The sequence below is a fragment of the Arvicola amphibius genome, chromosome 1 (assembly GCF_903992535.2).
Source record: "Arvicola amphibius chromosome 1, mArvAmp1.2, whole genome shotgun sequence".
NCBI classification, from domain to species: domain Eukaryota; kingdom Metazoa; phylum Chordata; class Mammalia; order Rodentia; family Cricetidae; genus Arvicola; species Arvicola amphibius.
This window is the reverse complement of record NC_052047.1, coordinates 168,952,803-168,969,329: the sequence shown is the minus strand read 5'-3', so window position 1 is coordinate 168,969,329 and position 16,527 is coordinate 168,952,803. Positions and strand designations below refer to the sequence as shown.

Below are 16,527 nucleotides of genomic sequence, written 5' to 3'. Positions count from 1 at the left end.
ATTTAAAGGATATGAGAATCTACAAATCACTGAAATTATTCTAACAGTCGTAGTATATCTGCATCAATCACCTAAGTTATAACATATCTTAAAGCTGTGTCAGTGGAAACACTGATTTAATCCTAAGCACTTTGCTCTAATATAAATAAAGTATTAAAATTAAACAGTAGGAATTGAATATGTTGCTAGTGAAATTGAATTATTTTACCAGTCTCTAAATTCATTTGCTTTATCTGATTAACTCCATTGGCAGTAGGAGGGGCACTTTTGCTACTGTGAAAACAGAACTATCTGACTCTTTAAAAATCCAATCTGTGAAAGCTGTCACAAAGTATTGTTGTCCTGATAACAACTAATAATATCACATTTCAGTCACACACACACAGTTGCAAATAAACTGATCGACTACTTCTGATAAGACTTTCTCTTAAGTAGAGTAAAATAATTCAATAATTTTTGTCTAGTTAAGAAAGATTTATTCTATATTAAAATAATCTTTCTTTGCATTATATATTTGGTCATCATCTCAGTGTTTATCTTACAATTATTAATAAATGACATTTTTTGAAACTTAATTATTTTACCTTTCTCAGGGAAACATGCTTTTCTTACATGCACATGCATGCAGACACGTACACCGTCCCACACATAAAGACACTTACCAGAGTGAGTTTCTTATCTGGACATGAAAAATAAAATGTTGCATCTCAGCTTGAAATTGATTCAATAAATATGCTTTATACATAGTGGAGAAATATCAGATTTGCTTTTTTGGTTTTTACTAGTATGTGCTAAAAAATTAACAGGTTTCATTATGACATTTCATACATGTATTGTCTTAGGGTTTCTATTGTGTGAAAAGACACCATACCATGGCAGCTCTTATAAAATGAAAATATTTAATTAGGGTGGGTTACTTAGTTTCAGAGGTCCAATCCATTGCCATCATGGCAGCAGCATGGTGGTGTGCAGGCAGGTGTGGTGCTGGAGCTATAGCTGAGAGTCCTACATCTTGCAGGCAATGGAAGTCGACTGAGACACTGGGCGGTTTCCTCTCCAACCCCACAGTGACACACTTCCTTCTACCAAGGCCACAACAACAACAACAAAAAACTTCCAACAAAGCCACACATCCTAATAGTGACACTCCCTCTGAGACTGTGGGGCCAATTACATTGAAACTGCTACACGTATATAGAATAATCGCATGTTTAACCACCTCATTGCCCCACCAACACTCTTGATCTGGCTGTTTCCCTTCTTATTTTTACACGTTTCCAGGGGATTTCTTCTCAGAGTCTCATGGTTGGAAGCAGGCACTTTCCACTGAGCTATCTCATCAGGCCCAGCGTATGAGCCTTTTAATTCAAGAGTTGAGAGCATCATCATTAACTGTTATGGATGAAAGATATGTACTAATTTCTTTCATTTTTGTTGTTTTTGTGTTTGCTTCTCTACACCTCTAGGAAGAGTTACTCTCTCCCATTTCATGTGGTGTTTACCTTCCCTTCTGTCTGTAGGAATCTGTCTTACTCACTGACTTGACAAAAGGATCTCCAGGAGAGAGGGGTTATTCTGACATGCTTCTCAAAGGTGTAGTCTACATTGGCGGTGAGCTCATGAGGGCCTGTGCTCAATGCAGCTCACAGTGCACTCACAGTCAAGAAGCAGAGTAAGATGAACGCTGCTGCTCAGTTCTCTTTCTTCTTTTTATTCTGTCACTTCAAGACCTGAGAGCACGGGATGGTGTTGCACACATTACAGTGGGTCTTCCTACCTCAATTACCTTAATATAGAAAAATTTCCACATACATGCTCAGCAATTTGTTTTCCTAGAAATTCTAAATAGCATCAAGTTGACAATTAAACTTAACCACTACAGATTCCTTTCTGAGTCTTCCACTGGACTAGAGTAATGGTCATGTATTCCTTTGGTTTGTACGTCTCATGAAAAATACCTCTTTATCCTCTGACTACCCCAGTATAATGTTGGTGGATAAAGTAGTTGGTTGGCAGCTCTTTCATTCCAGGGCATGAAGGGCATTATCCCATGTCATTTTAGTGTTCATGTGTTTACTTTTTTCTTTTGAGACATCTGCTGTTATTCTGTTTGTCTGCATGTGTGTCATGAGGTCTCACTCAGACCTTCATTTTCTGCTTTTTGTATACTTGAGCTTTTGTAACTTTAAAATCACAAGTAGAAAATATTTTCTGGTCCTATCTGATTAGGGTCCCAAGAGTCCTCTCAATGTCTTTATCTCACAAGATTTGAGGATTTTTTTTTTTTTTACTTTGTGAATATGTTTTTCATGCCTTTATCTCAGTGTTACTCAACCTTCCTAATGCTGCAGCCCTTTAATACAGTTCCTCGTGTTGTGGTGACCACTAGCCATAAAATTATTTTGTTGCTACTTCATAACAGTGATTTTCCTACTGTTACAAATTTTAATATAAAGATCTATTGATCTGGTAAGGAGTCTCCACACAGGTGGAGAAACACTGCTTTAGCTTGTACTTTTCCTTTCTCTGTGCACAACTTGCAGCCTAGTCATTGAAATGTGTTCAAGCCCCGTTTGTCTGTTTCCAATAATATAGTGCATTGGTTAAGGATTTCAACTGAGCATTTTTATTTGACTTCCTGAATTTGTTTCCCAATTTTACATCTGATTTTTCCAGAACGTAATTTCCTTGTATTCTTTTCTACCCTGACTTGTCTTCCCTGTTTCATTCCAACATTTATTAATATCCTCATTGGTTTTGTTCATATGTTTGGGTCTTTGATCATTGATCATTCTTTTCTTTTTTAAAAAAATAAAACTATCTGTTTTTCATTTTACATACCAAACCCAGTTCCCACTCTCTCCCCTCCTCCCTTATCCTTCCACCTACTCTCCACCCACCCCACCCCTATCCACTCCTCAGAGAGGGTAGGGCACATTGCTTTGGGGAAGGTCCAAGGTCCTCCCTACCATATCCAGGCTGAGCAAGATATCCATCCAAAGAAAATGGGTTCTCAAAAAGCCAGTACAAGCCTTAGGGATAAATCCTGATGTCACAGCCAGTGGCCCCGTAGTCTGCCCCAGCCATGCAACTGTCACCCACATTTGGAGGGTCCATCTTGAAATATGCATGAAATGGATAGAACTAGAAAAAAATCATCCTGAGTGAGGTAACTCAGAACCAGAAAGATGAACATGGTATGTACTCACTCATAAGTGGATTCTAGCTGTAAAGCAAAGGATAAACAAGCCAATAGTTCATTATTCTAGAGAACCTAAGTAACAAGGTGAACCATAAGAAAAAACATACATAGATCCACCTGGAAAGGAGAAATAGACAAGATCACCAAACAAAATTGGAAACATGGAGGTGAAGGGAAAAGGGAGGGTGGAAGAGAAAGAGAAGGGGAGAAGGGAAAGGGAGAGGAGAACTTGAGGGAATGGGATAGTTCAGATGAAAAAAGGACAAAGATGAGAGCAAGGAAAGAGATATTTTGATTGAGGAAGCCATTATGGGGCTAGCAAGAAACCTGGCACTAGAGAAATTCTTAGGAATCCACAAGAATGACCCCAGCTAAGACCCTAAGCAGTTGGCTTTGCCCTGTAGTCAGACTGATGAATATCTTAAATGCCACCATAGAACCTTCATCCAGCAACTGATGGAAACAGTAGAGACACGCAGCAAAACACTGTCCTGTTGAAGAGTGGGAAGAGTGAGAATATGAGCAAAGAGGTCAAGACCATGATGGGGACACCCAATGAAACAGTTTATCTGAGCTAATGGGAGCTCACCAATTCCAACTGGACAGGGACCAAACTAGAACCTCTGAATGTGGGTGGCATTGATCGTTCTTATATTCATTCGTTGGAGTCCCTCACTATCACTAGGGTAGGTTACTATTGGCACTAGATTCCAAGAACTAGAGCTACAGACACTTGTGAACTGAACCCAAGTGTTCTTCAGGGTGCAGCAAATGTTCTTAACCTTTAAGTTATGTCCAGCACCACCTTCGGTTTTTGTTCTTGTTGCTATTGTTTAAAGAGGAAAAAAATAAAGATAAGTAACAAGATAAACATAACTGATTTAATTTAAGAGAAAAGATAATTTAAAAATTTTAAGAGTAGAAAAAGAAAGCAGATCATCAGAACCTTTAGTGTGGTAGTAGCATCGCTCTGTAATTCCAGTAGAGAGGAGAGGATCTTTCTAAGTTCAAACAAGGCAAGCCTACTCTACACATTGAGTTCTGTGCCAGTCAGGTCTAAATAGCAAGACTACATAAGAAACCAAAACCCTTAAAAACAACAACAACAACAAAAATACACCAAAGCCAAAAACAAAAATCCCTTTAAATTTTAAGATCCAGCTGATGTGGGCAAAGCTTATGATGCTGGTAACATAAATGTAAAAGAGAAAGAAATGAGAAAATATTTTTAGGACTGTTAAAAATCATATGCAAATATTTAAATTGTTCAGGTCTGGTAAACAAATCCAATACTTACAGAAAAACAAAAACTACAACACCAAGAACATTGCTGAGGGGAAAAAATAACATTAAACTTTAAAAAAAAAAAGGAAGAGCTATATAGGATCACTGACCCGAGGACTTCCTTGGTGTGGCAGCTTTGAAATGTTGCTATCCCGCTGCCTTGCTCTTCTCTCTTGGGGAACCTTGGCCTTTATTTTCCTGGGTCCATGTGCTATTTGGCCTCTTCATCTTTACTCTGTTGTACTCACCAGCAAGCCATGGGCAAAGCACACTGTAATTAGTCTCTGAAGTCCTGCTCATCAGCTAGGCATGCAAAGGGAGGCAAGCAGTCCAAGGGCTCCCAGTGTCCTGTGCTTTCACAAATCCAATCTTGAGGCAGAGAGCACAGGGGAAATAGATTTGTTAGAACCTTCCACCGATATGGAGCCAATAGGATGGCATAGGAATAAGTTCATGCCACTGTGAAGTCTTAGCAAGTTCTGAATCTAGCGGCAGGAGCCTGAAAACTGGAGGCTGCCAAAGTCATTGCCGTTGACTCCTAAGACTGGTGCAGGAGATGCTCCGTCCAGGGGGTGAGAACATCTAGCTTTTTGTTTGGGTGCTGATAGTTTGAACTCAAGTCCAAATGATTTTGAAGCAAACAAATATTTACCTGTGGATCCATGCATGCCCCAATCCCTCTGTTGGTTTCTTAAATACTGCCTTGAGCCACTAGTTACGTAAAGGGCTGAACTGATATAACTCCGTAATGTAATCAGGAAAGCACACTCTAATTTTTATCTATTTTTATTTACTTGTTGGCCTTAGAAAGGTGTTTGAAATTTGACTAATTTCACATTGAAACCAGAATTCCATGTGCTCGCTGGACAACTGCTCAGGAGTCTTTCTGGAATAAGCACTTCAAGAGCAATAAGAGTTGAAGAGAGGAGAGGTCACCAGTCAACCAAAGTTAGTAAAGCTCCTGGAAGGTCTCAGTGCTGGTCCAGTTTGTTTTCTCATGTTATGATCTAAAACCACGAGATGGGACAAACAAGCAAGTGAGATTTTACAAAGCATAAGTGACAGTCAGCAGGCTGTTAAGGGCAACGACCCATTGTTTCAGCAGGTCATTCCGTTTCATGTATCCAGTGAAGTCATGCTTGGCAGACAGGCAGTACAAACAGTACTTTAAGTAAATCACTAATCAAATCAATAAATCAGTATCTAATATAATAATTTGTCTTTTCTAACTTACTCTACTTCATAATTTACTGTAATGGTCACTTAAAACATCTGATCATTTGCAGTGTCTTAACTGGTTTCTTAAATGAATTATGTATATTTATAATTAGTTAGTAGTCCAGACTGAAATTAGTCATCAACAATTTGTGACCTCTCTTTGGTCATTTGTTCTTTGCTTTAGAACAGAAAGGCTTGCTTCTGTTTGTGTAAAAGTTAATTCATCTAAGTAAGTATTTATCTACCCTACTCACCTTTTTACAGTGATCTTTGTATAATTATTGCTTGGAAGCAATCCTAGTAGAATTTTAATTCTACTATGTATTTTTATAGATGAGTAGAGCTATTAAATGGCTATAAAGAGGAATAAAAGGGTTTTTTGCTATGATCCAAATGTTTCTTTGTGTTTAGAAGCAAATCTCCCCCAATCCTGGGATCAGGAAGCAAAGGGAGAACCCTTGTGGAGATCATCAGTGTGCTTTAAAAGAATGCCAAGGGACAGCTAACTCCCTTAGCTGGGGACACAGCATGAAGTTACAATCTATGAATCAGAGGTTCTTATCGGTTACTGATGTTGCATTATCTTCGACTTCCCAATCTTTAGAACTCTTAAGAAAAAGTTTCTGTTGTTTTTAAGAGCCCCAGTTTATATTTTCTTTCTCCCAAATGGACTAAGGCTGGAATACCACGAGAACGAAATTTTCCTTCTTCCCTCACTATTGTCCTTCCTCTATCTTCTTGCTTTGCTATGTCATCTGCTTGAGTTATATCTTTTTCAGGAAACCTTAAAGCTGTGTGTTATGTTTTGTTTGTGACTACTTTCTCTCCTTTCCCAATTCTGTACTCATGCTTTAACTACTTACGTTCTTGTGGTTGTAGTAATAAAAAAGTAGATGTTATTCCTTTGTTCCTGGAGCTTACTCACAGATACAAAATTTTTCTTTTCCTTCATTTTAGATCTAACATTGATTATGAGGGAAAGCTATTTATATTGAGATGCAAGTGAATGACAAGATATGGAGTTGGCTCTCCATGCAATCCTCATCTATAAAACAGTGTTTATGAATGAGGAAAGCATTAGTTAAAAAAAAATTCATCTCTACTGTGAGCTTCAGGAACACTGGCAGGCAAGTGGGCAAAAGATAGTAAGAAGTTAGGCTTTCTTAATGAATGACGTTTAACTGAAACACATGCTGGACACACTTAGGGGTACCATGACAGCTAGGTAAGTGATAACTTTCTCTTTGTAAATCAATACTGTGACCAAAAGCAAGTTATGGAAGAAAAGCTTTATTTGATTTCATTTCCAGATCACATCCTATTATTGAAGGAAGTCAGGACAGCAACTCAAGAACTTGAAGAAGAAACCAGGGAAGGACTGCTTGCTGGATTGCAAGCACATTCTTGCTGGCACATTCTTTGGCTCATGAACAACTAGCTTCCTTGTATAGCCCAGGCCCACATACCCAGGGAATGGTACTACCATCCATCCTACATTAATTAACATTCAAAACAGTCCTTCACAGTCAGGACCAAGAGACTTCTTTTTCGTGTGATCTAGGCTATTAGAAGTTAATGAGGACAAGTATTAAAAAAAATCAAGAAAGTCAGTTAAGGTCTAGAGATCCAATTCCATCTAATCAATGAATATTTGAAGTAAATATACTTTCTTTTTTTGACAGCTCAATGTTTTAACAATCCAAATAAGTATTTAATCATTCTTTGTTGTTTTTTAACCCTAATTCTTGTCTATGTTATTTTGTGTATTTTTACAAATTCTACAATTTTCTTGTAAATGAAATAATTATCCTTCTGTAGTGAGAGCTGCAGGCCGGCCTGCTTTTTATCCCACCCTGCTCCCAGCCGCCTGGCTAGCTTATGCCCCGAAATAACAACACACAAACTATATTCATTTAAATACTGCCTGGCCCATTAGTTTCAGCTTCTTACTCACATCTTGACTAACCCATATCGAATAATCTGTGTAACACCACAAAGGGGTGTCTTACCGGGAAAGATTCAGCATGTCTGACCTGGTGGCTGGCTTCATGGCTTTAACTTATTACCCTTAAAGATAACTGTATTCAAGTGCTAAGTATAGCATAATTATTAAGAGGATTCCATAGGGAAAACATAAAGCTTATTTTAAGTCTTGCTATCCTACTATTATAAATTTCCTTTCAAAATATATTTTTAAAAGTTTGCTTAGTTCAGCTATATATCAGAATATAATTTAGTGTTTCTTAGAGTAAGAAAAAATTTAGAAATTTAATATATTATGAAATAAATTATTTTTCCCTTCCAGATATAAGGTGTTATATTAATGGGGAAGTTTATGCTAATGAGATTGAGAATACTGCTTAATTATTATTTTACCAAAATATTGAGTTCTCCTACAAAAATTATATTTACTGCATGTATCTAGGTAAAATATTAAAATATTCTTCTTTACTATATATCTTTCCCACTTGTGAAATTGGCTTGGAGTTTGAGAGCTTGATCATATTATTATTTATGTTAAGTTTTTACCAGGTTTTAGTTAGTGAAGCTGAGATTTTTTTCTTGCCTTATTATGTGACATGTGGTGTCTGAATAGCTGTGTCAGTTTTCTCTGAACCTGTAATATTCAGATGTTACCCGAATTGAGAATAAACCATCCTTCTATCTTAGCAAAGCCTTAATTTTAACAGGAGCTTCAGTGATGAGCTCTGTATGTGTTAGTCCTAATTAGGAAACAGCAATGAGAATACAAATGAAGGGGAAAAAGGGTCCTGTCATGTCCTGTGTCCCCTCACCCCTCTTCCAGGAATGAGTCAAAGAACCATGCACTTGCCTAATCCTGGCAATGATTAATTGGTCTGGATCGTGTCTGAATGCGTTTTGTCTTGCTGTACTGGCTAATGCTAATCTTTTGCCAACTTGACACCAATTAGAGTTACCTGGAAAGAGGAACCTGAGTGCAGAAAATGCCTTTGTGAAAATTACCCATAGGCAAGTGTATACAGTATTTTCTTCATTAATAGTTGGTGAGTGCTGCCTCAGCCTTGGGTGTGGGGGTGGGTGAGGCGGTGCCATCCTGGACAGGTGAACCTGAGTCTCATAAGAAAGCAAGCAAAGCCATGGGAAACAATACAGCGAGTAGTTTTCTGTCACCGTCTCTAATTCAGTTCCTGCCTCTAGGTTCCTGCTTTGATCTTCTGCTCTACTTTTCTCCATCGTGGAATGAGAATGAAAACTTGTCAGCCGAAACAAATCTTTTCCTCTCTAAGTTGCTTTTGGTCATGGTGTTTTATCATAGCAATAGAAGCCCTAACTAAGGTACTTGCCTTGTAAGAAATTGCAGCAAGTTCTGTAGCTCATGGTAGTACCATTATCTCCATTTCTGCAGGTTGTAGGTAAGTCTGGCTGGGCTGCACTGATTTCTCTGTTGCATACCCCTCACAGTGAATTTCATCTGTCACATTGGGTGTTTTCTTTACAGAGTTCTTGGAGAATAAATCAGTCCAAAATGATTTAGGTGGCTGTCAGATTTCTGGCATTTTTTTTCAATTGTATGGCTGACTGTTTCTTTGCTGTACATCTGCTGGGCTTGCTTTGTGCTTCTAGGTGCTCCCTGTACTCCCTTCCTCTCATTCCATCTTCAGATTCTCACTTCCTCTTCTGCTCCCAGCTAGGCCAGCACTCATCTTTTTTTAGGACTCCTGGCAGCAGATACCTGTACCCTCATTTGCATCACATTCTCAGGTTGCAAGAATTAGGATTTGTAATCTTGTGGGAAGATACTTTTGGCAACTCTGCCTAGTAGAACCTTTGAAGTCTTCATAATAGTTCATTCATTACTGCACTCTAGAATGAAATGCCCAACTCACATATGAAAATTTGCATTAAGGAGTTATCAATTCTAAAACTAAAAAGAGAGCCTTGTTGCAGAGGATATATAATAAAAATACTTTCCTCCTGGATGGGAAGAGGATGGGAAGATTCGGTATTGCAAGTAATTTATATCTGTTCCAAATCACTGTATAGTTTCAGTATTATTATTATTATTATTATTATTATTGGTTTCTTGAGACAGCGTTTCTCTGTAGCTCTGGAATCTATCCTGGAACTAGCTATTGTAAACCAGGTTAGCCTCGAACTCACAAAGATCCACCTGCCTCTGCCTCCCGAGTGCTGGGATTAAAGGCATGCACCACCATTGCCTGTCTTAGTTTCAGTATTATTAAACTGAAGTTTTTCAGTGTTTCCTTGAAAGAAGAATCTCTTGATTCTAATATTCCTGGAATGTTTGCTCAAAATGGAATAGTGTTGAGAGAAAAACCTGTTCTACAAAATCTATGGTAATAAAAACTGCATGGTAGCCTAGAGATGTAGTTCTGTTTTTAAATTCATGCCTTGAAGTATAACAATATGAGTTCCATTTTCAAAATCCAAAAATCCATGTAAGAATGCACAGGGGAGCCAGGGTGATTCTTGCTTAAAATCTAGCATTGGGGAAGTTGATCCCTGGGGGTTATTGGTCAGTTAGTCTAACCTACTAGGTAAGTTCCATACCAGTGGGAGAGCCTGGAAAGAGAGAAAGAGAGAGGGGGGGGGGGGGGGAGAGAGAGAGAGAGAGAAAATGAGCACACAAATGAAATGAATAGTATTTGAGGAATTACACGTAGGGTTGTGCTCTGACTTACTTCCACATAGATATGCATATTTACCTATGCGAACCTGAATAATACTAAACACACACACATACATAGACACACAAACATGAGCAATAACAGACCAGTAAGTAATAAGCACATCCTTGTATAAATTTAGAATTTTGTTTACTGGGATCATTTTAAGAAAAAAAATAAATGCCTGCATTTTAAAAAGCTAGAGTTTTACCTTTGATTTGATAGCACTAAAGGACTATAGAATTAGTGTTCAAAAGAATGAAAATATAAAGGCAAACTTCTATGTCCTGATTTTAGAAAAGGAAAATCGGCTTACATAGAATATAAAACACCACTAGGCATCTAAGAACTAGTTTGTCGTATTTTATCTGATAACTATTGACATACTGTGCATAGTAGTGTACCCTTAAAATCCCATCATTAGGAAAGCTGATTCAGGAGGACTCTTAAATTCAAGGCCATCCTCAACATTATAAATAACAACATGTATTAGCAAACAACACAAATAAATCTAAAGGTAGCATGACATTGAGTATATGGAAAGAGAAGCGTTGTTTACAAGAACCTTCAAAATCAGTAATGGATGAGAAATCAGTGCCATTGATTAGTGCACAAAGGTTGTGAATAACTCTTCACAAAGCATGAAAACAAATGGCCAGTAAACCTATGAGAGAATGTAGCCAGACACACTGCTAAGTGTAGCCCTTGTTCTTATGGTCTTCCTTTCTGTTCCTAGCCCTAGAATTGCAGCCATTACACCAAACACAACTTAACATAAATATAATTTTCACTCTAAAACAAGTGGGTTTTGTTTTGTTTTTTAGTGTTGAGGTGGAATTCACTGTCTCATATATGCTAGGGAAACACTTTACCACTAAGCTATATCCACAGCCCTTTATTTATTTAGAGTACTTTATAATATTAAAGGTAACCTAAATACTCCCTAAAAGTAAAACAGTTAAATAATCTATGTTGTAGAATACTCTAAAGTCAACTAACAGTAGCTTTAGGTGGATGTACATACAGTCACACACACACACACACACACACACACACACACACACACACATACACACACCAGCTCTAAGATATATTATTGAGTAAAGAAACCCAATTAGTACAAGCACATTATATCTTAGTTATTTAGATTTTCCCAAATTTGGAAAAACACTAGAGGAAAACTAGAATGTTAACACTTAAGCTTAATAACACATGTTCTTAGCGCAAGAACCCTACAGGAACCGCATAGACATCACTCCAGGAGATCCTGGATCCAGTGAGGAATTTGTATATAGGCGTTATCACAAGGAATTACGGTAAAAAGTATATTCTCATTTTTAAAAATATTACTTGTTGTAGATGTTAGTGGTGTGTTCTAGTGGGCCTTGAGAGAAATAATGTTTAAGAACTTATTATAACCATGATTAAATATTATTCTTTGTAGAAAGCAATTACTATATTCATATTTAATGACAAAAAATAAGTTTGTTTACATAACATCCATTGTATTTTATGATTGAAAATTGTGTAAACGAACTTTCCTGCCTTTCATCTCTACTCCCTGAGCTTTCCTCCTTGCCTTTGAACACTTCATCTCTTTCTAGTGGCTTCTATGTTCTGCTGTTAGTCTGTTTGAGGGTGTGATGGATGATAGGCAGTTAGGATTATCTTATGAAGTTAATTCTCTACTATTTGACTTCCCAGTTTCTTGTGTAGTCAGAAGGAGACTGAATTCATCAGGAGTATACTACTCTCTGGTTGTATTTGAAGCCCAAATGTAACTTCGCCAGGTTTACCATAGCAGTTGAATGGTTTAGCAAACAATCTTCTGGAGCTTGTGCTTCCGTCTTCTCTAGTCCTGCCACAGAAATGAGCTTTTCGGGAATTTTACTGGGTTGAATTGAAGAAGATTCACTTAAAGTCTACTTCAAGAAACTGTATCTAAAGACCCGAAATTTCCTTCCAACGAGAAGCTACACAGTGTGTGAGTGGACAAGCCAGCCAACCTCAGACCACAGAGTAGATTTATGATATAAGGAAACAAATTCAAGTTTTCCTGCCGTCCATTTTTCCGTCTTCTTTGTGAAGGGGCAACCACACTAAGGAGACTGAAAGTCTTCTTTTGGCTAACATTGACTGTCCTAGGATGAAGCCTGTAGATATTAACATTGTGGAGAAGGTCCTTTTCCTCAAAAAATGCAACAGGAGAGAATTTAAATAACTTCCCCCCCCCCCCCCCCCCCCCCCCTAGAGTGTCCTGTTCAACGTCATTTGGTGCTCATGAATCAATACTCTTTACCTACAGTTACTCTGATAGTCACAATGATGGTAGGAGTCTTCTTGGTAAGATGTATTAAAAAGCTTACGGCAGAATTTATATTACTTTTTTGTTTTCGTTGTTTTGTTTTAGTTTTTTGAGACAGGGTTTCTTTGTAGCTTTGGAGTCTATCCTGAAACTAGCTCATGTAGACCAGGCTGGCCTCAAACTCACAGCGATCCATCTGCCTTTGCCTCCCAAAGGCTGGGAATAAATTCATGCGCCACCACCACCTGGCAGAATTTATATTACTTTTAACCAGAGCTGAGACAATGTATGTGTGTGTTTGTGCGTGTGTTACATGTTTATGATTTTTATTTTCCTAACTCTCTGCTCATTAGACAAGCAGCTTTTCCCTTTGTGCCTTTTTTTTTTTTTTTTTTTTTTTGGCATCTTTATTGCCGGTCGCATAGCAGCCTTTTGCCTAACTGCTCTTCCAACTCACCTTTTCTTTTTTTTTTTTTTTTTTTTTTTTTTTTTTTTTTTTTGACGTTCTTGATCGTGCTAGATTTTATTTTTTTTTTGTTTGTTTGTTTTTTTTTTTTTTCTCATGGTTTATTTTTTTTTATATTTAAAAATTTCCATCTCCTTCCCTCCTCCTCCCCCCTCCCTCCCCTCCTTCTCCCCTTTCTCTCCCCTCCTTCTCCCCCTTCCCCCCCCTCCCCTCCACCCATACCTCCCCTCCCTCCCTCTCAAGGCCAAGGAGCCATCAGGGTTCCCCACTCTATGCTAAGACCAAGGTCCTCCCAACTCCCCCCAGGTCCAGGAAGGTGATCGACCAAGCTGAGAAGGCTCCCACAGAGCCCGTCCATGAAGAAGAATCAGAGCCCTGAGCCATTGTCCTTTGCTTCTCAGTCAGCCCCCGCTGTTGGCCACACTCAGAGAGACGGGTTTGGTCGCATGATCCATCAGTCCCATTCCAACTGGAGTTGGTGATCTCCCATTAGTTCTGTCCCACCGTCTCCATGAGTGAACGCACCCCTCTCGTTCCTGACTTTCTCCCTCATGTTCTCGCTCCTTCTGCTCCTCATCGGGACCTTGGGAGCTCAGTCCAGTGCTCCAATGTGGGGCTCAGTCACCTTCCCCATCTGTCGCCAGCTGGAGGTTCCCTCACGGTCCTGACTTTCTTTCTCATGTTCTCTCTCCTTCTGCTCCTCATCAGGACCTTGGGAGCTCAGTCCGGTGCCAACTCACCTTTTCAATCTGCATAGAGCTCTCTTGTGTCTCTTGTAGGCCTGAGTATGCTGTTAATGCAGCTTTATGTAGTTCTTAGGTTGAATACTTAGAACACTTGGCGCCAACTAAATGTATAAGGAATGCTATTATGAGCAAGATAATTATCTTGACAGGAGAAAGACTTTTTTGTTTTACAAAGATACTAGAAAGCTTCTTAGCTGAATAATGAACTTAACAATTATACATGGTTTCATTTACCATTGAGAAGGATTTCTGCTTTGAAGTATGATTCATGTTCTTTTTCTTGAAATATATCCAAAATAACATATTGTGTAAATTTGTCCTTAAAATATACTAATTGATTCTGTTGAACTAGCACATGTTCCTGTGGTGTGTAATTTGCTTTGAAATTCACTTTTATTGTAAATAATTCAAATCATAAAACATGTACATTAAATAAGTAAATAAGCTCAGAGTGCTATGCTTTGAATGGTGATATGAGTACTTCTGTTTTAAATATATATTCATGTGAAAGTGTTAGGTTTTTTTCTACACCTAGTCACAATGAATATAAATGTTTTATTTCATATATTTACATTTTGGCACTATATTTTTGATTAATGGACAGGATAACTCTCTGGTGTTGAATATTGTTATAATGAGACCCTCATTACTGCCAACTTTCTAAGCTTTTAAAAGCTGATCCAAGGCCATTTTGAGTTTCATATTTTAGAGTCACTTTTATTCAATGAATAGTTAATTATAAAAATTTTGTTAATTCTACCTTTAAAAATGTTAAATCTACCTTTCTTGCTTTTTTCTAATTTGTATTTTGACAACTTAACTCTACTAAAATTAAAAAATGGTGAAAAATATTTACTATTTTTTTACAAACATTTTTTGGGGATTTATTTTGTGAAGTAAATAAAATCAAAATATATAATCAATTTCATGTAGACTTTATTTGATAATTTCCTTTTCTAAGAACGTGGGTGGGGACAAATAGCAACAGATGATACGGGTTAGAGAGTTCACAAAACGTACAGGAAACAAAGCTATTGGAGATGAACATTCTCAATACCTACTCGAATGTTCCCACATTAAACTAGTGAAAATTAAAATAGGAAATCAGCTTCTAATGTATAACCTTTTAACATGGATCCAAACATCACTTGATGTTTAATAGAATATCAAATGATATTTGTATAATTTTGAATCCTGGTTGTTTTAGAGAGTGAAAATAATATGTAATATGAAAATTTCACCTCTCATCTTTAGTGCTGCATTAAACAGCATTTAAAGTGGTCTTATTGGGAGAATGGAGAGATGGCTTATCAGTTAAGAGCACGTGCAGTTTTTCCAGTAGACTTGAGTCTACTTCCTAGCACGCATATCAGACAGCTTGCAATTGCTTGTAACTCCAGCTCCAGTGTCCTCTGTAGACACTTGCATGCAAATGGCATACATTCACACAGATATATCTACATAAATATAAAAAAATATGTCTTTTATAAAGTGGTCTTGTTTGCTTTTGAAAAATATGTGTTCCTTAGTAACTTCATTATTCTTCAATAAAAAGTTGATGCCAAAAGTTAGAAAATAATATATTTTTCATAAATATTTATTGGCAATTCATTCGCCAGGTACAGTGCATTATTTAACTACTGAGCAATTATTTGGCATTTACAGTTGGTTTAACCTGTTTAGATCTTTGGGCAAATATAATAATAATTTGCAAATAAAATGGAATGGGCTGAGTTCTCAATTTGCATTGTATGACAGTGTTCATTGGTCGGAATAGACCTTTGTGGATTTCACTTTGCCTTTGATTTCAGTAACTGTGATGTTGGGTGGAGAGGAGTATTTCAGTGGCTTTATAATCTATATTTATTAAGAAAGAACCCATGTTGGGTGGCACCCTAGTACCTGAAATTTCATTTCTAGGGGATTCCATGCCTTTGATAAGTTAGTAGGCACCACAGTCATATGTTTTGTTTTCTATTTCTATGGGGCTTGTTACCTTTTCTTAGCACAGCAGGTTCATTTCCTTCTTTTCGAGGCTCCTTGAGATACCTTTAGTTCCTCCTTCTTCCCAGAATTCTCTTAGTCTCATTCTCCTGCCTAACCTATCCTGCCAGCTATAGGCTAGAAAGATTCTTTATTAAACCAATTACAGTAACATATATTCACATAGTGTAAAGGAATATTCCACATATGTGTATATGTATTTCTAAATATGTGAAATACAACCTTGTTTAGCTCATGTAATGTTCCTTGTATGTGATATGTTTTCAGGTCTAAAGAGCTTATCAGTCCAATACCAAATGATCAGCTCTGAAAAGAATATGTATGAGTAACATTATACAGACTAAGGGGGTTGATTTTAATCAAAAATAAATTTAGCTTTATAATTATTTAACAATTAAAGTGGAGTAGAATTTTATAAATCATCAAAATCAGGGAGAAACTTGCAGGATGTTAAGCATAAAACTGTGTGTACATGTACACTGACAAGCAATTGATGAACTATTTGGGTAAGTGCTATATTTGATCTAAACATATAAGTTTCTTAACTTGAACGTAGCATAAACCTAAGAGATTTCATCCCTAGCCATCTCCTGCTAACCAATATTCTGGAAAATCTGAGATGGATCTAATAA

At 37.4% G+C, this 16,527-nt stretch overlaps 1 protein-coding gene across 1 annotated transcript in view; it reads left to right on the top strand.

Moving 5' to 3' along the window:
* Nucleotides 1–16,527, top strand: part of Rfx3 (regulatory factor X3) — a 249,935-nt gene that overhangs the window by 128,412 nt on the left and 104,996 nt on the right. The gene's annotated exons all lie outside the window — the stretch shown is intronic.